Source organism: Hemitrygon akajei, chromosome 5 (assembly GCF_048418815.1).
Source record: "Hemitrygon akajei chromosome 5, sHemAka1.3, whole genome shotgun sequence".
Classification (NCBI taxonomy): domain Eukaryota; kingdom Metazoa; phylum Chordata; class Chondrichthyes; order Myliobatiformes; family Dasyatidae; genus Hemitrygon; species Hemitrygon akajei.
Genome location: NC_133128.1, coordinates 26474376 through 26502292, shown reverse-complemented (window position 1 = coordinate 26502292; position 27917 = coordinate 26474376). Strand labels below are relative to the sequence as shown.

Genomic DNA, 27917 nt, shown 5'->3' with positions numbered 1-27917 from the left:
ATTTCTAGTACTTCAAGTACACAATCTGTAAAATTGCTTTCAGAATAATGAATAACCACAAGTGATTAAGCTAAAGCAATATGCTCCACAATACAGTTAGTTATTTTAGCCTTCCTGTACTACTAAACATCTGTTGAGGTTCATTTGCACTTGTGTTCTAATGCCAACATTACATAATTATGAAAGCAAAATGTGAAAAATAAAAGGGTTTACCATCTTTTGAGAGAGGGTTGACATAAAGTAAGGAAAAGAAATTATAATACAAATGTTTGTAGATTTGTTGATATCTTTTATTGACAGTTGCTCATTCTTTTTGTGATACTTTAAAGTGCATGCTATCACATTGAGTCATGAACCTTCAAGGCAATCATCCTAGTCTTTCAGAAAATATACTTAAAAACTGATGTTCATTTTAAAGAAGCTAGTTCTTTTCACTTTCCTCTATCCTTGGAGAAGAAAAACATTTCTCACTCCAGGTGTGAAAAAGCCAATAGCTGTAGCTGGAAATTTAAGTTCATATTCTCTCAGTGGTCACTTTATTAGAGGAGAAAATCTACAGATGCTGGAAATCCAAGCAACGCACACAAAATGTCGGAGGAACTCAACAGGCCAGGCTGCATCTATGGAAAAGAGTAAACAGTCGACGTTTCAGGCTGAGACACTTCAACGGGACTGGAAGAAAAGATGAGAAGTTAGTGCAAGAAGGTGGGGGGAGGAGAAGAAGTGCAAGGTGGTAGGTGACAGGTGAAACCAGAAGTGGGGGAGTAGTGAAGTAAAGAGCTGGAAAGCTGATAGGTGAAAGAGATAAAGGGCTGGAGAAGGGGGAATCTGATAGGAGAGGGTAGAAGACGATGGAGGAAAAGAAAAGGGGATGAACAGGAGAGGGAGGTGATGGGCAGGTAAGTGAGATAGAGGAAACAGGACTGGGAATAATGAAGGGGGGAGCAATTACCAGAAGTTCGATGTTCATTCCTTGTAACTTGCTGCATTCATTTTACCCTCTACTAACACCCCACCACTAACATCAATCATGGCAATTACTTTATTTCAACACCTTTAATCATTATCTCCACTCAAGGAGATCTGAAGGAACACATGACAAATATTTGATTAGTTATGAATATAAAATGTATTTGATTTATTTCTGCCATTTTAAAAGATGGATTCGAGCCCAATGCTCAATAGTTTTGGATCATAAACATTTTTCTTTACATACACTGCTCAAACATTTAATACATTATTAAATAATCAGTTGAATCCCAACAGGAACTCCTTTCAAATATCACTTACTCAGTGATAGAGAATTATTAACCAATCTCACATCTCAGAAAACTATGTTATTCATTTTCATCACTACAGCAATGATGACATTTCATGCCCATAACGTTTTTTCAACAGAGTTTCTGTCTAAATTAAAATGGTTAGGAATAACCTAATTTATAATCTGCACTTATCTGAGGCCTACCCTTTCTGTTTTTAAGATTCGTACAAGAAAGACATTTGTTTAAAGTAATCAAGGGTTTTTATAACCATATAACAATTACAGCACGGAAACAGGCCATCTCAGCCCTTCTAGTCCGTGCCGAATGCTTACTCTCACAAATTTTAAATTTTTAAATTTGAAAAGTTTTGATATTTAGCATATCAAGGTATCCAGTAAGTCCTTTAAAGATTTTGATATGCTTATGGGTGAGTAGATTTTTTTATTTCGCTAATGGAATGCTGGTATCACTGTCAAGGCCAGAAATTTTTACTCTTGTCTAACTGCCCTTGAGAAAGTGAAGATAAGTCTTAGAACAATGGCAGTCCTTCCAGTGAAGATACTCCTACAACACTGTTGGAGATAGTGTCCCAGGATTTGCTTTTCATGTTGAAGGCTGCAAGACAGAATAAATCAGTAACAAGTGTAGTGCCCCAGGGATCAGTTCCTGACCCACATATTATATATTATTTATATTAATAATCTGGAGGATAGAGCGAAGTTTAAAGTATCCAAGTTTGTCAGTGCCACAAAATTAGGCGGAAATAAATTAGGTGGTTGTGATTAAATTAATGTGATTCTGCAATGAGATACATGAAAACTTAGCAAATGAAGTTTAATTTAGTGAAGTGTGAGGAATCAAAAGGCACATTATTATCTTAATGGAGAGAGGATAGTCTTATCAGTAAGGGCTAGGGATGTTGGCTATAGATTCTTTGGCATTTACAAGAACAAGGGCATAGTAGAACACATGTTGAACATTTTCACAAGTGGGATATTTGCAAATTGGGGGACATAACTACAAGATAATGCGATGGTCATTTAAAATAGAACTGCATAGAAATTTCTACTCTTAGAAGGTGACTTAAACTGGAATTCAGGGTATTTGGAGGCCAGATCATTAGAAGTATTTAAAGTGGAAGTTCATGTATTTTTAAAAGACGAGATTAATGAAGACTCTAGGAACTGGAACGGAAAAACAGGTGAAAATTGGGACAGATCAGCCATAATCATATGAAATGGTGGGGCAGGCTTGAGGGACCAGATGACCTAACTCTGCTGCTTTCTCCCTTTATTTTCTTGTGTTTAGACCTAGCAATAATGAAGCATGTGAATTTTCAGTTTAGGGCAATGTGCATCCTGGGGGAAACATGCAAATTCCTTATGCCCTTGTCTTTGGTATTACAGTTTATGGATCGGGGTGGGGAAGGTGATGATATTGGAATGCTTTCTTTGTCCAGTTGGCAGACCCTCATAGAGCTGGGTGACTTCTGTCAGTGGTGGTGTCCTTCTTTCAACTTTATATACTGGACATCTGTATTCTTCTGATACGTAGACTTCAGGTTCTCACTACCTTCATGGATGCTTCTCCATTTTGAATTGTTTTGTAGTGGGCTGTCCCAGGATTCACTAGAGATATTATTCGTTTTCAAGGAGGCTTTGAAACATCCTGATAATTCACCTGATAATCCATAAAACCATAAGATGTAGGAATAGAATTAAGGCATTCGCCTCATTGAATGTGCTCCACCATTCAATCCGGGCTAATTTATTTGCCCTCTAAATCCCATTCTCCTGCCTTCCACCAGTAATCTTTGACACCCTTACAAATCGAGAACCTATCGGCCTTTGTTTAAATTTAACCTCCACAGATGTCTGTGCAGTGAATTCCACAGATTCACCACCCTCTGGCTAAAGAAATTTTTCCTCGTCTCTATTCTAAAGGGATGTCCTTCTGTTCTGAGGCCATATCGTTTGGTTCTAGATTCACGCATTAGCTTGAAACATCCTCTCCAAGTCCACATTATCCAGATCCATCTTTTGGTATGGCAGAGCTTGGAATAGCGTTTTAGGGATCTTGTGCCTAGATACAGCCTACCTAATTTATATGGGTGAGTGCAGTTAAGGCTTCACTGCTGAGAATGTTGGCATCTTTTCCCAGGCCAGTATTGGTTTGTTTATCATGCAGTCGCTTTGGAGGATTTTGTAAAGACATTAGATGGAGGTGTTGCCTCTCCATCTTTTCGAGGTGCATATCATGGGTAGTTCCATGGGTAGGTGACCAAAGACTGTAACCCATGCAGTTAAAAGCAATGGTAAATTTCACCGTTGATTTTGGAACAATTTAGCAGGTAATAAGGACATCTTCTAGATGGCATACACTGCAACCACTGTGCACGAGAGGCATGTCAGTTTAGTCAATCAAATAAATTGCTTTGTCCTGGATATTGTGTCCTGTTATTGGAGCTGCAGTCATCAGACAAGTTAAGACAACTCCATTGCATTCCTTGATTTGTAACTTGTAAATGGCTTTGGGAATCAGTACATCAATACTCGGTGTCTGACTTAGATAGATAGATAGATACTTTATTCATCCCCATGGGGAAATTCAACTTTTTTTCCAATGTCCCATACACTTATTGTAGCAAAACTAATTACATACAATACTTAACTCAGTAAAAAAAAATGATATGCATCTAAATCACTATCTCAAAAAGCATTAATAATAGCTTTTAAAAAGTTCTTAAGTCCTGGCGGTAGAATTGTAAAGCCTAATGGCATTGGGGAGAATTGACCTCTTCATCCTGTCTGAGGAGCATTGCATCGATAGTAACCTGTCGCTGAAACTGCTTCTCTGTCTCTGGATGGTGCTATGTAGAGGATGTTCAGGGTTTTCCATAATTGACCGTAGCCTACTCAGCGCCCTTCGCTCAGCTACCGATGTTAAACTCTCCAGTACTTTGCCCACGACAGAGCCCGCGCTCCTTACCAGCTTATTAAGACGTGAGGCGTCCCTCTTCTTAATGCTTCCTCCCCAACACGCCACCACAAAGAAGAGGGCGCTCTCCACAACTGACCTATAGAACATCTTCAGCATCTTACTGTATTTAGCTGCTCTATTTCTGCAGGTAGTTTAGTTACAATTCTGGTCAATTGTAACTCCAATATAGTTGGTGGAAAGAGATTCAGGGACAGTAATACTCTGGAATATAGTTGGTTATAGCCACTCCAATTGGAGATGACTCGAGCTTTGCAAACGTACAGTACTGTACAAAGGCTTAGGCACATGTGTATTGCTGGGGTTCCTCAGACTTTTGCACAGTACTGTAGTAGTTTATGCATTGCACTGTACTGCTGCTGCCAAGGAAACAAATTTCATGACATAGGAGTAATGATAAAACTGATTCTGATACGAGTCTCTGTTGTGGACTGAGAGTGGGAAGGGGGCAGGGAGAGGGGAATCATGTTTGGGGAAAAGTGGAAGGGAGAGGGGAGGAAGCAGGAAGCACCAGAGAGACATTCTTTAATGAACAATAAACCAATTGCTTGGAATCAAATTGACCTTGCCTGGTGTCTCAGGGCTGGGTGTGGCTGCACCTGTGCGCCCCGCCCCCCCCCTCCGGTACTCTTTCTCTGCCACCTGTCCTACACCCCTTCCACAGTGCTCCATCCTCACCATTTCCAAGATCTTTTGCTCTGGCCAGATTTACAAACTCACTCTCCACTCCACATTGACAAATACAGTACTGAGCAAAGGTGTTTGACACCTTAGCTACATAAATGTCCCCAAGACTATTGCACTGTACTGTACATCACAAATATACTTGCTATTCAGGAGACAATACCTGAATGTTGACCAGCGGACTGTTTCCCTTTAGTACTCATTGAGATTGATGTTCCTTTACTTGAATTCCTTCATGCCATGTTAAATTGTATGTTGTCCTAATGTCAAGGACAGTATCTTTCAGTTCACCTGTTAGATTCAAATTAAGACTGGAGAATAGTGGGACCTAGCATATTCCCAGCAAAACATATGCAGGATGTTAATGAGCTGGTGCTTGCTAAATAGGAGCAATTAGATGACTGGGAGGTGACTGCATAGGTGATAATTAGTCAGTTTGTTCTACTTTTTGTAGTCTGGATATACCTGGACAATTTTCACATTGGTGTTGATGTACTGTAATTGTATTTTAACAGCTAGTTTTGGAGAACAGGCCTTCAGCTCTATGTATTGTTCTGCCCACTGTTCCTTGCCATTTCCATTGCTGTTATAATCACAGGGACCTGAATTAAATTGGCTAGGTTTTGTAATGTGGGGGGACTTTGAAGGATGGATTGTGATGGATTGTCTAATGCTTTCAAACCTTGTTTTTGACATTCGTGTAAGTCTTTTATATTTACTTGCGTGTTTGATGCAGCAGAGTCAGCACAGAAACAGGCCCCTCAGCCCATCTAGTCCCATGTCCCTCCCATTTGTGTACTTATCTAAATCTCCCTTAAGTGTTGTAAACTCACATCCACTGGCATCTCATTCCACACTCGCACCACCTTCTGAGTGAAGAAGTTTCCTTTCAGGTTTCCTTTAAATATTTTACCTTTTACCATTAACCTTAGTTCTAGTCTTAGTCTACTTCAGTGGAAATTGCTTGTCTGCATTTACCTTGTCTATACTCCACATAATTTTGTATACCTCTATCAAATCTCCCCTCATTCTCCTATTTCTCCTCATTCCTCAACCTTTCCCTATAACCCAGGTCCTAAAATCCTGACAACATCCTTGTAAATTTTCTCTGTATTCTTTAAATCTATTGACAATTCTCCCTCCTGTAGGTAGGTGACCAGAACTATATGCAATACTCCAAATTCAACTCCACCCAACATCTTAGACAACTGCAGCGTAGCATTCCAACTCCTATAATGATTACTGTGCCAAAAAGCTGTCTTTCCATCTATGACGCCACTTTCAAGGAATTACGGATCTGTATTCCAAGATCCCTCTGTTCCACCTCAGCGCCGTATCATTCACTGTGTAAGTCCGACCCTGGTTTGTCCTGACAAAGTGCGACACCTCACACTTGTCTGCATTAAATTCCATCCGCCATTTTTCCAGCTAGTCCAGATCGTGCTGCAAGTACCTCACGTCGGAATTTAAATTTAAATTTGCAGTCAATCTAGGGAAGCTGGAGTAGAGTAAAGGCTTAGAAAATTACAAACTTCCCTGCTATCATTCACTACACGTACAGAGTTAGCAATTTTAAGGCTTGTGGTGAACAGACCTTGACGGGAAACTCTGGCAGTTCTAGCCAAAACTCCAGTATTTCCACTCACACCCTGCTGTTTGGAACCATCATAGCAACACCGCCCAAGCCTTCTATCCTGACTGCAGTTATACTGAAGAATCTTCCTACTTAACTTGCTTTGCTGGAGAAGAAAAGGTGTAAGGTACCTTATATTTTTAACTGTTTTTACTTTATATTGTTTTAAGTATTCAATAAGATTTTGAAATGCTTAATTGGTTTTAGTACTTTTTGAGTGCTTCTGAACTGAGACATTCAGAAATATTCAAAGCTTTTGACAGGTTTGACAGCTGACAAAACTGGGGTGTGTCTTACAAAGCATTTTAACCATGCAGGGCATTACCTTTTACTTGTAAGTGAAGTGGCGTGGAGGGAATGAGCAACAGGTAACTACAAACAAGAGAAAATCTGCAGATACTGGAAATCACACACACACAAAATGGGGGAGGAACTCAAAAGCATCTATGCAAAAAAAGAAGCCATTGACATTTTGGGCTGGGATCCTTCATCAGGACTGGTAAAAAGATTTAAGAAGTCCCTTCCTGGTGAAGGGTCTTGGCCTGGAAAGTTGACTGTTTACATTTTTCCATAGATGCTGCCTTCTCATCTCTTTTTTCTAGTCCTGATGAAGGGTCTCAGCCCAAAACATCAACGGTTTACTCCTTTCGATAGATACTGCCTGGCCTGCCAAGTTCCTCCAGCATTTTGGGTGTATTACAGATAACCGCAGCTGACTCATGACTAACAATAAGTTCTGGCCCATTGTTGAAGTGAGCTAACAATGCCAGGAAGAGTAGGAAACAAGTTGTTGCATCAACCTTTCATCCTGGAGCTACATACCCTCAATCCTGCTTCTCTGACAGGAAACAAATGGCTTTCTAAATAGCAGAAATATGGAAATTAGAAATATAGACTCTCACAGAACAGAAAAAGGACCCTACAGCCCATAATACTCATGCGTTCCTCTTTGTCCATCTACGCTAGTCCCATTTATCTTAATTAGAACCTTATCTTTCCATGCATGGCCTATTTAAGTGCCTTTCTAAATATCTTTTAAATGTAGTGATTATATATGATTCCATTATCTCCTCTGTCAACAAGTTCCAAATATCATCTATAGCCTCAATGTTTGAAAAAGCAGGTCCATCAGACTCCTTTTCTGACTTTTAGATTCCATGCCCAGTCCTGTGAAGGAAAGCATGTTATATGCCTCATCGCCATCCTATCTACACACATTTCCACTTTCAAGGAATTGTGAATTAAAACACCAAAGTCTCTCTGTTAATCAACATTGTTTACTGTCCTACGATATATCCTATCACTTCATGACTTCCGAAAATGCAACACATTATACTTATTATGATTAAGTTAAATCCGCCAATGCTCCACTCAACCTTTCATCTAATCTGTATTCTTCTCGACCCTTTGACAACCTTCTTCACTATCCACAATACTACCAATTTTTATGTCATCAACAAACTTACTGAATGCATCTCCTACATTCCCATCCAAGCTGCTGGTTTCCAAGGAACTGATTATTGACTTCAGGAGGAGGGAAACAGAGGACTGTGAGCTAGTCCAGTGTGGCTGTGAAATGTCCGTACTTGTATTTGTGAATTGTTGTATTGTAAATACATTAGCTGCCATGGTATGTTCGGGGAGGGCAGGTGAGGGGAGGTTTGTTTAGGGGTAAGATATAAAAGCAAAATGGAGGAAAATGTAATCTATTATATTGTTACGTACCCTGTAACTGGGTGTCTGACCAGCAGAGAAAGAAGAATCCTTTCGAGTCTGGTCGTACCAAACTAAAGGTGTTTATTAGTAAACTACACAATACAATATCAAAAATGCAAATATACATATAAAACAAGTTGGCAGTAATAAATCTAAAAGTGTAGGAATAATAATAATCAATAATAAACGAGCTCTATCGATGTCTAGGGGTAAATGAATTGTCATAGGAAAGTATAGAGTTCAGTTCATAAATGCTGAGGTGGATATGGTTGTTGTATTGAAATCATTGGGGAGAGAGAGAGTGAGCGAGAGGTAACAGCTACAGCGGGCAAACCTTCCATTGCTTTCTTAATTCGTCGTGTTGTTGTGGCCATTCAGTTATGGCCCCTCTGGTCTTCAGCTAGACCATTCTTCTGTGGTGGACTCGTCACCCAGGCATGAGTGGACACACACACAAGTCCCCACCGGCCCTGCTGTAACTCTGTGACCTTACTGACCGATCTCCTAGTTTGGTCTCCGAAGCCCCTACCTTTCTGTGGGTTCCCAACACTGTCAGTGTCCACTGGTGTGTCTGAAGGGTGTCTCCCCAGACCTGTCTTTTATCCCCACTCACGGGGTCTCAGCTATCCATCAACTCTGAATGACCATGTCCATCAAATCAGGCCACTCCTGCTATCTCCTGAGGAATGTTAACGAGCAAAGTAAAGTCCTTGCAGTGGAAGGTAAATAATCCAGGAACAGTCAAAATACAGTAAATCAACAGTCTCTCTCCCCCTCTTATCTGTAGCAGATGTTCTTGTCTGTGTTTCATCTCTCTCTCTCTCTCTCATGAGCAGCATAGCAACAGCAATAGTTCGTAGTTCTCAGGAGTGGGGTTGGGAATGGTTAACTCTGTACCCCATTGACCATCAGGTCTGTTCATCACTCATAACAATATATTCTGTATTGTGTTATTCCTTCAATAAAAATATATTTTTTTAAAAATCGGAGGTGGATACGGTCAGCAATTTTAAATTCTCAGTGATATCATTTCAGAGGGGCACGTCCTGGGCCCAGCATTTATGAAGGAAGGACAACAGCGGCTCTACTTCAGGAGCTTGCAAAGATTCAGCCTAATACATAAAACTTCTCAAACTTCTGTAGTTGTGTGGAGATTCACAGCCTGGTATGGAAATACCAATGTCCTTGAACAGAAAATCCTACAAACAGTAGTTAAGTCTCAGTCCATCATGATTAAAACCCTCCTCATCATTCAGCACAACTACACAGAGTCATCACAGGAAAACAGCATCCATTATCAGGGACCCCACCCACCCAAAGATCATGCTCTCTTCTCGCTGCTGCCATCAGGAAGGAGGTACAGGAGCCTCAGGACGCACACTACCAGGTTCAGGAACAATTACCCCTCAGCCATCAGGCTTTTGAACCAGAAGAGATAATTTCTGTCAAGTGAACTTGCCCCATCACGAAATGCTCCCCCAACATATAGACTCACTTTCAATTACTCTTCATCTTATTGCCTATTGCTTATTTATTATTATTATTACTTTATTTTAGTACTTGCACAGTTTGTTGTTTTTTGCACAATGGCTGAACGCCCAAGTTGGTGTGGTCTTTCATTGATTCGATTATGGCTATTATTCTATAGTGAATCTATTGAGGAGGTCCACAAGAAAATGAATCTCATGGTTGTATATGGTGACATATGTGTGCTTTGATAATAAATTCACTTTGAACTTTGAAGCTGTTAACGTTTATCACACACAAGAGTCCTAGCATTAATTCCTGCATTGTGCCACTAGCCACAGACTCCCAATCAGAAGACAAACATTATTCTGCCACTACTTGTTCCAGTTGTTAACTTAGCTTTGGACCTATTTGGCTAGTTCTATCGGGAAATACAGAGGAGCTTTGACCCAAAAGCAGAACAGTGGAGACGATTCAGTGATGAACAATAACTTTAATAATGGACTGCAAAAATAACAAGCCATGTGGGGCCACAAAACGAGAGAGAACAGATACAGACAGCAAGGTAATTAAAGGCTTGGAGCAATTGGTTGAGGCTGGTTAGTTTGATTGGTGAACGAGCACTGTGGATGAGAGCTGGGGTTTAAATAGGCTGCGTGTGGTGAGTTGGAAATGAGTGGCAGGTGACTCCTGTTACCTCGCTGGAGACTGGGAGATATCTGCCTGTGAAGACCTGACAAGTTCATCCTGAGTCACATAAGCCTTAACTGCTTGGGACAGCCTATCATATAGGATCTTGTCAAATGCATTACTGAAGTCCAAATAGACAAAATCTAACACAATTACTTTGTCAGTCTCCTTTGTTACCTCCCTGATAAACTAGTGAGGCAGGATTTCCCCCACAGAAAGCTCCAATTACTATCCCTGATCAGCATCTGCCTCTCCAAATATACATAAATCCCATCCTATAGAATTTTCTCCAATAACTTCCCTACCATTAAAATAAGTTTCATTGATCTGTTGTTACCCTTAGTTAAAGGAACAAAATTAGTTATCCCTCCCTCCCCCCCCCCATCTTCTTTGCACATAGATTACCCTTATGCAAGGGGTGGCTAACCTTTTTGACAGTGTGTACCTAAATTGGCAATAATCTTCTAGAAAATTCTATCAGATGAATGGAGATTATTATTGATCAATGAATAAGTAATCATGATTATGGATGTTTTGAAGGAAAAAGGATGTCCTGTTGCTTATTTACATATATTCATTATTTTACTATTCATAAAAGTATAACGGAGACATATTTACATAAATGAATTTTAGAAAAAATGGTTCAAAATTATTGGTATTAATCTTTTAAAAAGAGAATTGAAATATAACATAATTTCTAAGTTGCACCTTTTTATTGTGGGTGGGTTACAACAAATTGAGGGGCAGCAATGTGCCACGATATTATTGTGCATACCATCTTGGGCATGTGCCACAGACTCACCACCCTATGGTCTCTCACTACCCTCTTTATCCTAATATATTGGGAGAATGAAGTGGGATTCTCTTTATTTTCACTTGACTTCCTTTTCCCCCTCTTCTTTCTTATTTATTCTCCTGAATCCTTTACATTCCTCAAGGGACTGCAGTTGTATAAACCTGTTGTATGTTTCCTTTGATCTCTTAATCTAACCGGCAATATCCTTTGTCTTCCAAGGTTTCTTCATCTTCCCTTCTTTGCCTTTCACCATTACTGGTCCTGAACTCTTTAAAACAGCTCCTATTTGTCAGATGTTGATTTACTTTTGACAGATGCGTGATCAGACCATTGAAATCAGAGTTCATCCAATTTAGCACTTAAATGTGTGGACAGGCATTATCCTTTTACTTAATTACTCCGAAGCTTACAGAATTGCGGTCACTGTCTCTAAATTGTTCCCCAATGGCACTTCCACCACCTAAGTCATATTTCACTTCTCTTCAGAGCCCCTTCACTTGTATAGCAAAATTGGTTTTGCCAACAACTAATAAATAGTAAATCCTGAGTTCAGTTTTCCTCTCTTGTAGTCAACCTGGCTATCATATCGTTTTCCAAATCCCAACCCTCCTCAAAAAATGAAGGCTTTAGTTCAATGCAAATCAGTTCCAAAAGGAAAACGGCTATATGAAGTTTGTACTTTCACTTCTGAATGTTAGTTGTGTGATTAGTCCTTCAAAGAAAACATTAGAACCATAACGGTAATGTCCAATTGAGAAACAGTCTGATCCAGCTGCATGGATTATATACTGTATATTCTATACCTTTCTGTTCTAAACAATAGTGGCCCCCTCACTACGTACAATACGAAGAGATAAGAAAAGCTAAGAACAAGGCCATTTTCAGTCAGGGCTTTTACTGTTTTACAAGCAGTCACAGGCAGACATGAAAGTTAGAATCAAGACCCATGCAAGTACTTGATTCATTTTTTAATTTCAAAACTTTTACATTTGTGGTCATTATATACTGTGGTGTTAACTTATTTCTTTTTAAAAGGCCATGGCACCATTGCCACTCATGTAGCCCCCTCCTGGGGTGCTAAACCTTTTGGTTCTTTGAGGGGCTTCCCACTTGACTTGGCCACTCCATGTGCAGCAGTGGAAGGAGCCACTGCACTGTCTGCACCAAGCTTTAGTTCATCCCTCAGTATGTACTCCTGCAGCTGGCAGGTGCCCAGGTGCCAGTCGGCAGCATATTCCCTTGCACTGTGATGGAAGACCGACCGGCACCTTTCACTGAGTTCATGACCTTTCATCAGCAATTGTTGTCTGTCTCGGTGTGATCAAGGGACCCTAGATCAGAGAGTTCTCTGTTATGCAAATGCTGTGGGTGAACAGAGACAAGGACCTTTGCATCCTTCTCAAAGTTTGTCAAAGTACATATACGTCACCAGTTACATCCCTGAAATTAGTCTTCTTGCTGGCATACTCAATAAATCCAATACCCATAATAGAATCGATGAAAGACCGCAACACCAGGGTAGACAACCAGTACACAAAGACAATGAACTGTGCAAAGAAAAAAAAAAGAAATGATGATTATAATGAGCCCGTCAGAGAAGAAAGACATGCATGAAATGGTTATTAGAAGTAAACACATTCATAATACATGGATATATCGAGTAACGGAACCTGAGACTGACATGACAGCATACAGGGACAAACTTTATCAACAATTTATAGCACAACATCCCTTCATCCAAGTAAATGTACAAAAGTAGCATATCAATGTAAAGTGATATTAGAGCAATATTTAATCCCTTTAGACATGTTAAACCAAATAAAGCATGAGGTTGCATGAGGTTACACAAGAGGTGGAAAGAAACCACATAAAGACCATAAGAAAATAATGAAGTTGCCACCTCTGAAGTGCTGTTGAGAATAGAATCATTTCAACACTGCTCCACAACCTGACAGTAGTACAAAGCCAGATGGAACAGGTACATGAAATGTACTGGATGAAGAAAACAGAATTATCGGTTCAGAAACAATGAAGAAGGTTTATACAATTCATTTAAACTAAATTCGATGCACCAAAATGTCACCAACCCTAGCACAGACTTACCAACAAACACAGAGATAATGTACTTTTGGTCTAATATCCAGTCAAAATAGGTGACACTCAATCAAGAAGCAAGTTCAATATGGAAGATAATGAACGCACACACACAATTGAAGATATGCAAAAACCTCAAGTTACAACGGATGTGTTAAAAGTGATTATAAAACATACCCAAAACTGATAAGTGAACACATTATAATTGCTATCAAACTTACTTGCCTTCATCTGTACTGATTAATACATATCAAAAATTTTCTTAAAATTCCTGAAAACATGCCTGAATTTTTGTCAGAAGTAAAACGTGTCTCTGACTTAAAGGAGAAATCACAAATGACCCATCAAAATATCGTCCCATTACTTGCTCACAAATGATAAATAAAATTGTAACATCATGCATCCCACAACTAGTCACCACTCACTATGATAACCACAATATACTTACAGAAGAGCAGAAAGTTTGCCGTAGGGGTATGAAAGGATATAAAGAACAACTGATAATGGATTCTATTAATTCTAAATCAAGCCCAGAGGAAAAGCAGAAATCTTTCATGTTATTATATTCACTGCCAAAAAACATTTGATCTGTACCACACTCATGGATAATAGAAGTTCTTTTTATATATTTTATATATATATATAAAATTTACACCCAATATTTGTGAAATTCCTATAAGATCTGCTGAAGCATTGGTGTTCTATAATCACTCATATAATAACTCATCAGGGGTGATTGATAAACTCGTGGCCTAAGGTCAAAGGAGATGAGTTATTAACTTCAAACTTTCTGCATAATCACTCAAAGAGTTGAACTGCGTATGCATGTAACGAGAGCTATATAACTCATCTCTTTCTACTTTAGGCCATGAACTTATCAATCACCCCTGCTGTGGACACTTTCTGGAGGTCTAAGATCCATATGCTCCACGACCGCTGGACTAAGTGTGTAAATGTAGGAGGGGACTATGTTGAAAAATAAATGTGCTAGGTTTTCTAAAATTGACTCCTTCTACCTTAGGCCACAAACTTATCAATCACCCCTGGTAGTGCGATAAAGGGAAAGCTTTCATCAGAATTTACTCCAGGGTTTAAGAAAATCTGCCAAACAGAGCTCAATAGTAAAAATATAACAAAGGCAATAAACACTTCCACTATACCCATATTAACGTAGCCTTTTGGCATAATATCTTGGTCTGAAACTGATCTGGAAAATTGTCAAAGAAAAATAAGAACTGAAATAGCAAATTTTAGAAAACACTATGTACTCTCAAATACACTTAGATTAACACTACCTAGGACAGAAGGGGGAAGCAAAATAACAGACATTAAGATATACACAACAATCAGATAAAACATCAAAAGATATATTTTCATCATGAAAGACAGGATTCAGCACTCCATGGGAGCATATACAATTCTGAAAGGTACACACCACTAAACTTAAATGAAAGCACAACTCAGAAAAATGAAGAAATTATCACTGTAGGGTAAAAAGTCAGCCAATGGAAGAGCATGGCCCTCCGTGGAAGACATTCCGACAATCTGAGCAGACTAGATGTCGACAAGAATCATCATCAAACATCTGGCCCAGAACTGGAGACGTCTTCCAAGAAACAGAGGCTTTCCTTGTGGCAATACTGGATCAGGTGGTTAACACAAAAATGATCAAAAATGCATAACAAAAGGCCAACAAATTCAAGATGATAAATACAGAAAATGCCAAAAGAAACTAGAAACAATCCAACACATTACAAGACCCTGCAGCAGTTTAGCTCAATCTGATTACTTGTGCAGGCACAATCAAGTGACAAACGTCATTCACCAAAATCTTGCAGTGTGTGTGAGATCCTTCACTGCGTTGTTGGCCTTTTCCAACACTTTTCTGTGTATATATCCTTAATGGGTGGTGATGCACCATCAATAACTCTCGGAGACGGGAGGCGAACAATAGGCTTTTATTAGCTGCAAGGCACCACGATTAGTAGCAAGAGACCACCACACAACATCCTGGAGACTGAGGGAGGAGCAGGAGCAGGGATCTGTGGGAGGAGCCACAGGAGCAGTCAGCAGAGGGGCATGTCCAGACAGGTATATGTAGTTCACCACAGGTGGTAAGCTGGTGTTGGTGATGTGCAGGGAGTTTTGAGCTTTCTTGCTTGCCGTAGTGCACTTCCCATACCATGGCATATTAGGATGTTCTCTACTGCACAACCGTAGTAGGACTTAAATACTGTCATGCATAATCCAGCTCTCCTCAGTTTCCTCAGAAAGCAGAGGCATTGATAAGCCTCTTGAATGTGTAGGATGTGTTCTGGAACTATGAAAGTATGTACAAGATGTGCACTCGCGGGATTTGGAGACTGCTTGCAGTTTCCACTGCTGTGTCACTGATGCAAATAAGGGTGTGAGTTCTCCTGAAGTCAATAACCATCTTTTTTGTCTTGTTGACATTGAGGAAGAGGTTATTTGCCCGGCATCAGGCCTCAAGCTCTTCCTCTTGTAGATAATCTCTTCTTTGTTGGTGATGAGCCCCACCACTGTCTTGTCATTTTCAGACTTGACAATGTGATTATTCATGTGCTTGGCCATGCAGTTATGTGTGAGCGGAGTATACAGTAGCAGGCTCAGCGCACAGCCCTGGGAGGTATCATAATATTTTAATGTTATATATCATTATATAAGAACAACGGAAGGTATACAAAATCATGAGGGGTATTCATGGGGCAAATGCAAGCAGGTGTTTTCCATTGACATTGGGTGAAACTAGGACTAGAGATCATAGGATGAGGGGGAAAGTTGAAACAGTTAAGGGGAACCTGAGGGGAAACTTCTTCAGTCAGAGGGTGGAACGAGCTGCCAAAGGAAGTGGTGGATGAGAGTTCAATTTCTACACTTGAGCAAAGTTTGGATAAGTACATGCAAGAGAGGTGTATGGAGGTCTATGATCCTGCAGCTGTTTGATGGAACTAGGCAGAACAGTAGTTCATTGTGGACTGAATGGTCCAAGGGGCCAGTTTCTATGTTGTAGTGCTCTATGACTCTATGGTAGAAGCTGTGGAGAGGCATTCTGGAGCTTGGGCTTTAGCAGCTGAACGTATGGTTATTATGGGTGGACTGATTATCAGAGTTGAAGAAGAGAAAATATCAGAGAATCAGAGCAAAGGAAGGGATATCAAAAATAGAAAAGAGCAAGCTCTCGGGGAAATTTGTAAACAAAAATCAAGGATTGCCTAAGCAGGAGCAAGCATAGATCAGCAAATACAGGTGTGTTTCAAGAATGGAATTTAAGGTGCTTTGGTAGAAATTTTCAATAATTTTGTTAGAAAATACCAGCATGTGTGAGGCCAGATAATTGAAGTATCAAGTTTACATAGAAAACCTACAGCACAGTACAAGCCCTTCAGCCCTGTATTGCTTATGCTTTTTAGAGGAAACAAAAGCATGAGCAATAGTTAAAATAACAGAAGAGCTGAGGTGGTGCAAGACTCCAGTACTGCCATGGAACTAAGTCATAATAGTGATGCCACCTGAGGTGTAAAGCTGAGTTCAAGGTCAGTTATGACCCATTAGGCAGAAATGTGGAGTAAAGGCTTGGGAACCAAGATGGTTGTGGAGCAAAGAACAAGGTCTTCCCTACATTTGATTTGAGGAAATTGCAGTTCATGTTGTCATGAATGTTGGACAAATAGTTGGGGCATTTGGAGAGAGTCGACAAGGAATGTGAAGGTGAAGTGAGGTGTCATCAGGGTACATGCTGAACCCAAGGCCACATGTCTTCATATGAAGTTGAGAGGCAACATGTAGAAAAGAGGTAAGGTCAGGGGGGAATATCCCTGGAGGACATCAGAGGTAATTGCATGGTAGGTAGATATATGTATGTGGATCAGAACAGAAGCAGGCGAGTGTAGTCCCTTTAAACTGGATGGCAGGTGAGCGATACTGGATAACGATGTGGTCAATTGTGTCAAAGCTGCAGACTGAGAAGGTCAACATGGTTCAGCTTACCTTTGTCACAACTCCACGAGATATAATCAATGACCTTGAACAAGGCTGCTTTGATACTGTGACAGAAATGAGAACTTAATTGCAAAGGCCCATGTTCAATATTTTAGGAACAGCTTCTTCTCCTCCAACATCAGATTTCTGAATAGGTCCATGAACCTGTGAACACCACCTCACGATTTAACCTTCTGCATTATTTATTTCTTTATTTTTTATTGTAACTTATAGTAATTTTTATCTAGTGCACTCTACTGCTGCCACAAAATAACAGATTTCATGATGAACAGTATGTCATTTATAATAAACCTGATTGTGATTCTGACTCTGAAGGAGTTCTGTTTGATGGAAGGGAATTAAGGAGTCTTTGGCCCAGTTAAGGAATATGGAGGATGAGAATGGTGCAGTAGCTTGCAGGGAGGGGTTTTAATGCCATGGTTGAAGGGAGACAGTGCCTATAGAGACAGAAGTGTTGACAGCCTGGGAATGACAAGGAATGTTCTCCAGTTCAGAGGGAATAGGGCCTAAACATCATGGTCAAGATGAGATTAGAGTAACATTGGAAGAGAAACTGGAACATCACAAATTTTGTCCAGAACTGGAGTGCTAATGACAACGGCATTTAATGTCTAGGCAGTGTAAAAGTTGGTCCCACAAAGTGTTGGCTGCCGGCATTGAAAGAAATATTTCCTATTTGGAATATTCATCAGAATGAGGCTTCTTCTCAGTAAAATACATTTTGAAAAGCCACCACTTATCAAGCCAGTAGTATAGCATAGTATGGCCTATCATAGTAAGCCTCTCCTTGTTGGCAGGTGGCATGAAAAACCATGCATTGTGAAAAATGTGCAGATGCAACAAAAGGAAATGGAAAAGGCCAAGAGAAACACCAGCCAACTCACAACATGGGCAGCTTTGAAGAAAACAGGAAGTACTTTCTGCTGTTTTGCACTGTACTGAGTTTTGTGTTCCTTTTTTTCAAAGTGAGCAGGCACATGATGCTGCTCAAAGCCAAAATGAGCAATAAAACTATGATTGAGATACACAGCCACTATTCATTCTATTTCAGCCTGACAATAACGCTTTGTCCACGAAGAATTAGGAGCTCCCTATATCCATAGACTGGTTGGACAAAAATTACCATACAGCTCATCATGTGAATCATTTTTATATTCCAAAACTTCTGCCCTCAACTTTGCTTTGTCATGTTGTGCTATAGCAGTTTTCGTTCGCTGGTTTTAGCGCACCACTGCTGAGAGTCTGGTGGGAAAACATTCTAAAGATTATAATGGGGGAAACCATTAGCTTTGGGACAATTGTAGAACTGCACTAAGTATGTAAGACTGTGGAGATGCACTTCCACGTGTTCACTCTCAGGAACAAGCTGGCTTTCAATATTTTGTTGTTTTTTTCTTTATTCTCTTATCTCGGGAACTTATATCCGTCAAAGCAGTCAGATGATCAGTTTCAAGGCCATTTTGAAATTAATAACTATGAGTGACAACATTCAAATAGATGGTGTGGAATAATTGACAGGAAGGCACACAGTATTTACAAAGATTAATATTAGCTCTTTCTAATCATTATTCAATTAGTTTATGACTTCTGAAAATCATTTTCCAAATTGAATAGCAATACAAAGTGCCTCATTCACTTTTTTTCAAATCTCCATTTAAAAAATGCTAGTAATGTTGGCAAAGTCTGCATTTATTGTCACCACTAATAATAATCAATATATTTGATGAAGGCCTCGTGATATTTCGAGTTAATTCTGTTCTTCATTGATTCCAAAGGTCGGTTTATACAAAGCCATAGTCATTCAGTAGTTAAACTGCAGAGGAATGTTCTGGAAGTAGACTACATGGAACATGCAGAGGGAAATGAAAGAGACAATGGTTAATAACAGAATCATTAAATATAACACAGCGAAAGTAGGGTGGTAGATCTGCCCAGCTGCAGTTGAGTTGTGACGGACGTACAATCTGATTACCACAAATTTAAAAACCACAACTTTGAATGATGTTCACACAACAGTCAGCTCAGAAAGGGTAATCTTGACTTCCAATAAATCTATTCTTCACCCATTTACCAATGAAGAAAATTTGGTATATATGTATTGAATCAAGACTTAGCATGAATGATATCACCTCAAAGTACAATCAATTGTCCAGCTTGACTGAAAACTATATAAAAACACAAGCAGAAGAAGAATGGCCCAGCCGTTAAGTTTCCTGTGACTGCTCTGCCATTCAGTAAGAATATGGTTGATTTTTTATCAAATTGCCACTTTCCATAATCTGTCCAGTATTCATTGTTCTCTTATTACCTAAAGTTCCATTGAACTCTTGCTTAAATATGTTCAGAGACTGAACTACCACTCTCCTCTTAGTCAGAGAATTCCAAAGATTCACTGCCTTTTGGGAGAAGTTTCTTTGACCTCAATGATAGACATAACTTCCTGACTCCTGAACTCAATGCTTAAACTAACAAAGGCATGCCTAACAAATGCATTCCTTACCACCATATTGACCTGTGTGGTTATTTTCAGAGAGCTTTGAACTTGGACCACAAGATCCCACCATATATTGAAGCTGTTAACAGCCCCTGCCATTCTTCCCTTTACATTTGATTTCCAAATTGCAACACTTCACACCTGCCCAGATTAAACACAAGATTAAACCCACCTGACGAAGGGTCTCAGCCCGAAACGTCGACAGTGCTTCTCCCTATAGATGCTGCCTGGCCTGCTGTGTTCCACCAGCATATTGTGTGTGTTGCTTAAACACAATCTCTGGTTTCTCTGCTTACATCTGCAATATTTGAGTGTATCCTTTGGCAATCTTCTATGCCATCCACAGCAGCACCAATTTTTGTGTTATCTGAAAACTTACTCACCCACTCTTTCACGTTGTATCCAATTCATTTATGGCACAAACAGTAGAAGTCCCAGTATGGATCACTGCAGAATACCACTTTCACAGACCTCCAGTGAATAAGACCCATTGAACACTACTCTCTGTCTTTTACAGTTCTGAATCTAAACAGCCAGTTCACCATAGATATCATGGAACTTAACTTGTGAACCTAGGCACAAAAATGTGCAGGCAATGGATAGATATGTGTAGGCAGAAGAGACTTAGTTTAATTTGGCTTTGTGTTTAGCACAGACGTGTAGATTGAGGGGCCCGTTCCTATACTGATTGTTCACTGTTCTATATTCCCAAATTCAAGTATTTAACATCACCTCTACATTAACTAACAGCTTATGTTTATTTTTATTTATTTATAGGCTGAATGTGGAGTATTGTGTGCAGTTTTGGTCACCAAATTATAGGAAGGATATTAATAAGGTTTAAAGAGTGCAGAGAAGGTTTACAAGGATGTTGCCGGGACTTGAGAAACTGAGTTACAGAGAAAGGTTGAATAGGTTAGGACTTTATTCCCTGGAGAGTAGAAGAATGAGGGGAGATTTGATAGAGGTGTATAAAATTATGATGGGTATAGGTAGAGTGAATGCAAGCACGCTTTTTCCACTGAGGCTAGGGGAGAAAAAAACCAGAGGACATGGGCTAAGGGTGAAGGGGGAAAAGTTTAAAGGGAACATTGGTGGGGGGCTTCTTCACACAGAGGGTGGTGGGAGTGTGGAATGAGCTGCCAGATGAAGTTGTAAATGCGGGCTCACTTTTAACATTTAAGAAAAACTTGGACAGGTACATGGATGAGAAGTGTATGGAGGGACATGGGCCAGGTGCAGGTCAGTGGGACTAGGCAGAAAAATGGTTCGGCACAGCCAAGAAGGGCCAAAAGGCCTGTGTCTGTGCTGTAATATTGTGTGGTTCTATTGAGATACAGCACTGAATAGGCCCTTCCTTGCCTTCAAGCCACACCACCCAGCAACCCCCTGATTTAATCCCAGCCTAGCCTGGGGACAACTTACAATGACTTACTGACCGGTATGGTCTTTGGAGAGTAGCAGGAAACCAGAGCACCCGGAGGAACCCATGCAGTCACAGGGAATGCGTACAAAGGCAGCGGCAGGAATTGAAACCAGGTCGCCTGTATTGCAAAGCAACCGTGCCAACCTGTGTTATTAATTACCCTCCTCTGTTATGTATGTTACCTCTGGTAAAGAGGGTCCAGCTTTGTCTATTTCCATTTTTTCCTGTTCAAGTTTGCAAGCACTGTCTCTTCTGATCCAAGGGTGCAGGAAGCGCGGTTGTGAAATCCTAAAGTGAAGTCATCCACAAGAATAAACAAATCAGTGAATAAAGTGTTGATAGATAAAATCGCTGATGCTTCAACTTCTGTGTTATTTTAATTAAACTCTGTAGGATGCACACAGCTGCACAGTGGGCATTGTAAGAATTTACTTTCAAAGTTCCCCTCCGCATTCCATGAGAGTAATGGTTAAAGTGATATTTATGTATGACAGATGTAGCCTGTACAAACTTTCTATACTCACCTCTGTAAGCAGGAGAAAATGCAAATAACATTGGCCAACTCTTGAAATTGAGGTATTCAATTATGTGGTTTTGATGAACACAATCTAAAAGTTTCTCACATTGTTGTGGTTTTTCATGAACAAGTGGGACTTATACTTACAAATGAAGATACATTTCCAATCTGCTATCTGACAACTCAGTATCTACTGTTCTGCTAATCAACCTCACTCTTTTCTATCATGGTATCATGAATTATCCAATGGTCTTTGATGCACCATCAATAACTCACTCTGAGACGTAAGAAGCGAGATATCGGCTTTTATTGACTGGAAGAATGAACAGCGCTACATCCTGGAGAATGAGGCTGGGCTCAGGCCTCAATCGCCTTTATACAGGGGTCTGAGGGAGGAGCCACAGGAGCAGTCCAGACAGGTATATGTAGTTCACCACAGTCTTTTACAAGGGATGGCAAAGTACCTTGTGAATTATCAGTCAAAAAATTATGGAAGTTTGGGGCCACAAACACAAAAAAAATCTGTAGATGCTGGAAATCCAAAGCAATACACACAACATGCTGGAGGAACTCAACAGGCCAGGCAGCATCTATGGAAAAGACCCTTCATTCATGGAGGTTTGGGGAGTACCTGCAGACAGAGTTGAAAATTGTGATTTTAAATCTTTTGAAAATGGAAGATGTGGAAGATGTTTCTGAGTGCATGTTCAAAATGGCCTCTACTTCTACCTTCTAATGAATGGAACATGGAAACTCCCATCCAAGTGAAAATGTCCTTAATAATGTTTTGATCTTTGCAATTGATGCACTCATGTCATGAGACATAAAGAGGTACGTCAATTTCTATTTTTTTATACCAGAACATTGCTGAAATCAGAGGAACCAACAATTTTTCAACTTTTACTTTCAATTAAGAATATAAATGAGTTATGAATTCCTACAAATGTAATTATGCCTGTTTCAAAATTAGACAATAACTTAATGTTTCAATTTTAAAAAGTCAAGCATTGCTTATGACTTAGCCAGGGAAACTTTACCATGATATCTATCAACGACAATCTGAAATTCCAATGTAAAATTAACATCAAAGCACATAAACTGTTACCATGAAATTTATTTTCTTGCAGGAATTTACAGGAAAGAAGAAATACAAACAGAATTTCACACAAAAAAAAATTCTGTAAATGCCTGCAAGAAAATGAATTGAATTACAAAATGGTATTATTTAAAATCTAGCCCATAATATTATGTAGTCTCTTTACAGCCAATGTTGGAATAAGATTTAAAGGCATTTACAGGGGGAAAAGAAATACAACAAAATTTTACAAAAATTTTTTCTCCCTGTAAATCTCATTCTGCCATTGGTTGTGAAGATACTTTTTCAATAATATGGGCTAGATTTTTAAAAGATGTAATTTTTGTACTTCAGTCACTCTTGCCTACTCATCAATGTAGGCAATGTACCCATTTCACCAACTCAACTACTCTGGATGCTGCTTTAAATTAGCCTTTAAAATATTGGTCAGGTATTCACTACAATGTTATTCCAAAATTGTCAATATTACTTTCAATCAAAATCTGTTAAGTTGTCCAACAAATGTCAGTGATTTCTTTAAATTTCTGAAATGTTCATGAGCAATAGTTCGATCTCTGCCGGGCATATCATTTAGTTTTTAGGCAGAGTTTAAAAAAGTTGGTGGAAATTACAATTATAGGAACTTTGATAACCCCAGATGCACAATGAGAAAATGTATGTAAGATTTCAGTTGGAGGAGCAAACCACCTTTAGATTTACGGCCTAGCTGTTTGCGGAATAGCTTTTATTCTGTGCTTGTTGATTAAAATTGCAGGATGTCATTTTATACCAAGCATTTCCTTTCAAGTTTGCCTCAGGAAGTGCTGGAGTTCATAATTTAACCTGTTCTTATGCTATTACAAAATTCTACTAATTCCTACAAATAGTCCACTGAGGTTTTATTTTCAATAGCTTTCCTTTGCATGGGTCAAGATTTAAAAGGGAATCTCTGAATGTTGCGAGACTACTTCTTCCTGTCCAGAATCTATATAAAAAATTAAGTTACTCATTCCAGGAACTATAAAGTATTGGCTTGAATAGGTAGGTTTACACTTCTTTCAAGTGCAGTTTTCCTGTCAACATGCCTTTGTTCCTTTTGTCTTTTCATCTCTCTCTCGTCCTTTTGACCACAGTGTACCAGTTCTTATTTCTAGATGAGCTCCAGCCCTGTCCTCCACATTAGGTGCCTCCCGCCCAAATATATTCAATTCTTAAGGCACTCAGCTGCCAGCACTTCTCCATCTGAATATCCCTGACTGTTCCCATTTTGTTCCCCAGTGCCTTCTCAACTTGCCTGTCCCTCCCCTCCCCCCCCCACGACTAGTTTACGTTCCTTCTTCCAATAGTGTTGTTAATATCCCTGTCAATGGACGGGATGGGCTAAACTTCACAAGGGTGTTTCATGTCAGCCCCAACCAACCTCATGAGAGATCAGCTGTGATCATGCAATCATTTTAATGCATGGGAACCAAAACACATTGCTTTAAAAATTTCCATTCAAGAAGGGAAATTAAGTAGATCCAGAGGCAAAAAAAAAATCACCATGGTAATAACAGTATTCCACAAACAACATATTTTATTGACAGAGAGAAAACAGGCCAGAAAGGCCATATGCACTGAACCAGCAAAAGCTGAGTTTGGTTTTTAAACAGATGATTGAGTGGAGACACAAGAGTTTATAGATGCAGGAATCTGAAGTGTCTGAAGTAACAGACAATCTGCTCAAGGAACTTAAAGGGTCAAAGCATCTTTGGGGGGGGGGAGTAGTTAATTATTGATGTTCAAGTTAAAACCATGAATCAGCGTAGTTTGTACTCAGTTATTCTAAATGGTAAATCTATTTGCTTTGGATTTAATAGCAGAGTGAAACCATCGTCTCTAATTAAGTCCACGCCCTTGATTTATCTTTCTTCTCCAATTTTCAGGATATGAGGATTGCTGGCAAGGCCAGCATTTAGTGCTCATTCCTAGTTGCCTTTGAGAAGGTGATGGTACTGCCTTGAATTGTAGTTCGAAGTTCAAAGTAAATTTATAGCAATGTAAATATACTATATGTCACCATATACCACCTTGAGATTCATTTTCTTGCAGGCATTTACAGGAAAATAAAGAGAGAATTACAGCATGATTTATGGAAAAGTGTAAAAGACAAAGACTGACAAACAACCAATGTGGTCCTTCTGGTGAAGGTATTCCCACTATACTTTTGGATAAGAAGTTTTAGACCTGAGGAAATGAAGAGTAAGTGACATAAAATATTTCCAAGTCAGGGTTGAGTGCAACCTGGGAGAAGCATTGCTGTGTTCCCAAGCACCTGGTACAGGTGGCCAGGTAGTTTGTGAGCAGATGCACACTGTCCACTGCCTCAGTAGCATCCTAAATCTTCCTCTTTCATTTTCAGTGGTCGCAGACCAGAGATTTCTGGGAGTCAGTGAGGATACTGCCTATTCTCAAGGAGGCTTTCAGCACATTCTTGAATATTTTCATCTACCTGCCTGGTAATCTCATTGCATGAACAGGAAGATCCAGAAAGTGTTTCAAGGATGAGCTGTAACAGTGATGTGATTGCAAAGTTATGAGACAACGTAAGGATAAGATTTAGGATTTTGAAGATGGCAGAGTAGTGTAGTGGTTAGCATAACGCTTTTGCACCGCCAGTGGCTCGGGTTCAATTCTGCCACTGTCTGTAAGAAGTCTGTATATTCTCCTGTGACTATGTGGGATTCCTCCAGGTGTACGGGTTTCAGGTTAATAGGTTCATTAGTCATATGGCTGTAATTGTGTGGTGCGGGCTCGTTGGGCTGGAAAGGCCTATTAATAACATTCTGTCTAAATTCTGTTGAGTCACTTAATTAGAGGTACGACGCAGCAACAGTCCATTCTGGCCCTACGAGCCCCTGCTGCCCAATTACACCCATCTGACCAACTAACCTATTAACCTGTGCATCTTTGGAATGTGGGAGGAAAGCAGAGCAGTGCTGGAAACCCAGGCAGACACGGGGAGAACGTCCAAACTCCTTACAGACAGGTGCTGGCACTGTAATAGCATTGTGATAACAGAGACACATCGTTTTTGATTTTGAAATAATTTTCTGTACCCAGTTTAATAGAAGAATAATTTATGAATCTGTGCCCCAACGGAACAAAATATAGTTAATTTGAAAAATACTCATTGAAGGAAATACACAATAAAAGTCCCTAAATACTATGATGATATAACCTCAATTTTTTAACATTATTGTTTGTGGGGTAAATGTAGTCAAAATCCCACCAGAGAACTTCTCTCTCAATAAAGGATCATTTATTTTCATGTAAGTAACAAAACAGACCCTAATTTAATTATTCAACCATGAGAGATCTCTTTTGACTAATTCATATTCCCATTTCTCTGCTGAACGACTCAGACCATAATTTCAAGACTCACAGGTGAAGTACTAATTACTAAGCCACAGATAACACAGTAAAGACCATTTGACATTGATGCACCATCAATAACTCTGAGACGTGGGTTAAGGTAGGCTTTTATTGGCTGGAAGAAAGCACAAGCAGCAAGTGACCATCAAACAACATCCTGGAGACTGAGGAAGGGTCTGTGTCTCCAATCGCCTTTATACCGGGGTCTGTGGGAGGAGCCATGGTCAGTGGGAGGAGCCACAGGAGCAGTCAGCGGGGGGGCGTGTCCAGACAGGTAAATGTAGTTCACCACAGACATAGGAGCAGGATAGATTTTGTTAGGTATGGGAGAAGCCAGAACAAGTATAATTTTAAAACCTAAATTTAAAGTCATTCAAATTGAAGTTAAAAGTAATTTTCCTTTTGCATTAGATAATGGGAATCTGCACTAGCTCTCACAAAAGGCAGTGGATGTTGAATTGAAATTTTCTATGCTGATATCGATAGATTTGATTAGAGCAGTAAGTGGAAAAGTGCAGATAAACTAAAGACTTGAGGAATAAAACTTTCTTCAGTTCACACCTACAATTGTTTTTATTTATTCATTTTGTGTCTGCCTTTATAATCTGACTGTGGAGCAGGTTAAGACCTACAAGTATCTGGGAGTACAGTTAGACGAGAAGCTAGACTGGACTGCCAACACAGATGCCTTGTGCAGGAAGGCACAGAGTCGACTGTACTTCCTAAGAAGGTTGGCGTCATTCAATGTCTGTGGTGAGATGCTGAAGATGTTCTATAGGTCAGTTGTGGAGAGCGCCCTCTTCTTTGTGGTGGCGTGTTGGGAAGGAAGCATTAAGAAGAGGGACGCCTCACGTCTTAATAAGCTGGTAAGGAAGGTGGGCTCTGTCGTGGGCAAAGTACTGGAGAGTTTAACATCGGTAGCTGAGCGAAGGGCGCTGAGTAGGCTACGGTCAATTATGGATAACTCTGAACATCCTCTACATAGCACCATCCAGAGACAGAGAAGCAGTTTCAGCGACAGGTTACTATCGATGCAATGCTCCTCAGACAGGATGAAGAGGTCAATACTCCCCAATGCCATTAGGCTTTACAATTCTACCGCCAGGACTTAAGAACTTTTTAAAAGCTATTATTAATGCTTTTGAGATAGTGATTTAGATGCATATCATATTTTTTTACTGAGTTAAGTATTGTATGTAATTAGTTTTGCTACAACAAGTGTATGGGACATTGGAAAAAAGTTGGAATTTCCCCATGGGGATGAATAAAGTATCTATCTATCTATCTATCTATCTATCTGTATGCCATTCAGATAACATCATTGCACTGGGTGTTCACAATTAATATAAATAAATTTTGCTCCAGAACACTTAGAATTTGTACTACATTGTTTAATAGAGACACAAGATACACAAGAGACTACAGATGCTGGAATCTGAAACGGGAAAAGAAACAAGCAGCTGGACAAACTCAGCGGGTCGCATAACATCTGTGGTCGGAAGAGAATTTTCTGTGAAGTTTTGGGTCGAGATCCTGCATCAGGACTGTTGCCTCATCCACTGAGTTCCGCCAGCAGCTTTTTTGTTACATTGTTTAATAGTTCATTTGGACAAATATTCAGATGCTTACTCG

The 27917-nt window shown here is 39.7% G+C and overlaps 1 protein-coding gene across 2 annotated transcripts in view; it reads left to right on the top strand.

Annotated features, from left to right (window-relative positions):
• LOC140727567 (exosomal polycystin-1-interacting protein-like) overlaps positions 1-27917 on the top strand; it is a 41714-nt gene that overhangs the window by 889 nt on the left and 12908 nt on the right. The window contains exon 1 of one of the 2 annotated variants that reach the window (XM_073045060.1): positions 22550-22627. The exons of the other annotated variant lie outside the window; for it this stretch is intronic. The gene's annotated coding sequence lies outside the window, so the exon portion shown is untranslated. Of the gene's footprint in view, positions 1-22549; positions 22628-27917 lie in introns of those variants that run through there. 2 annotated transcript variants of the gene reach the window in all.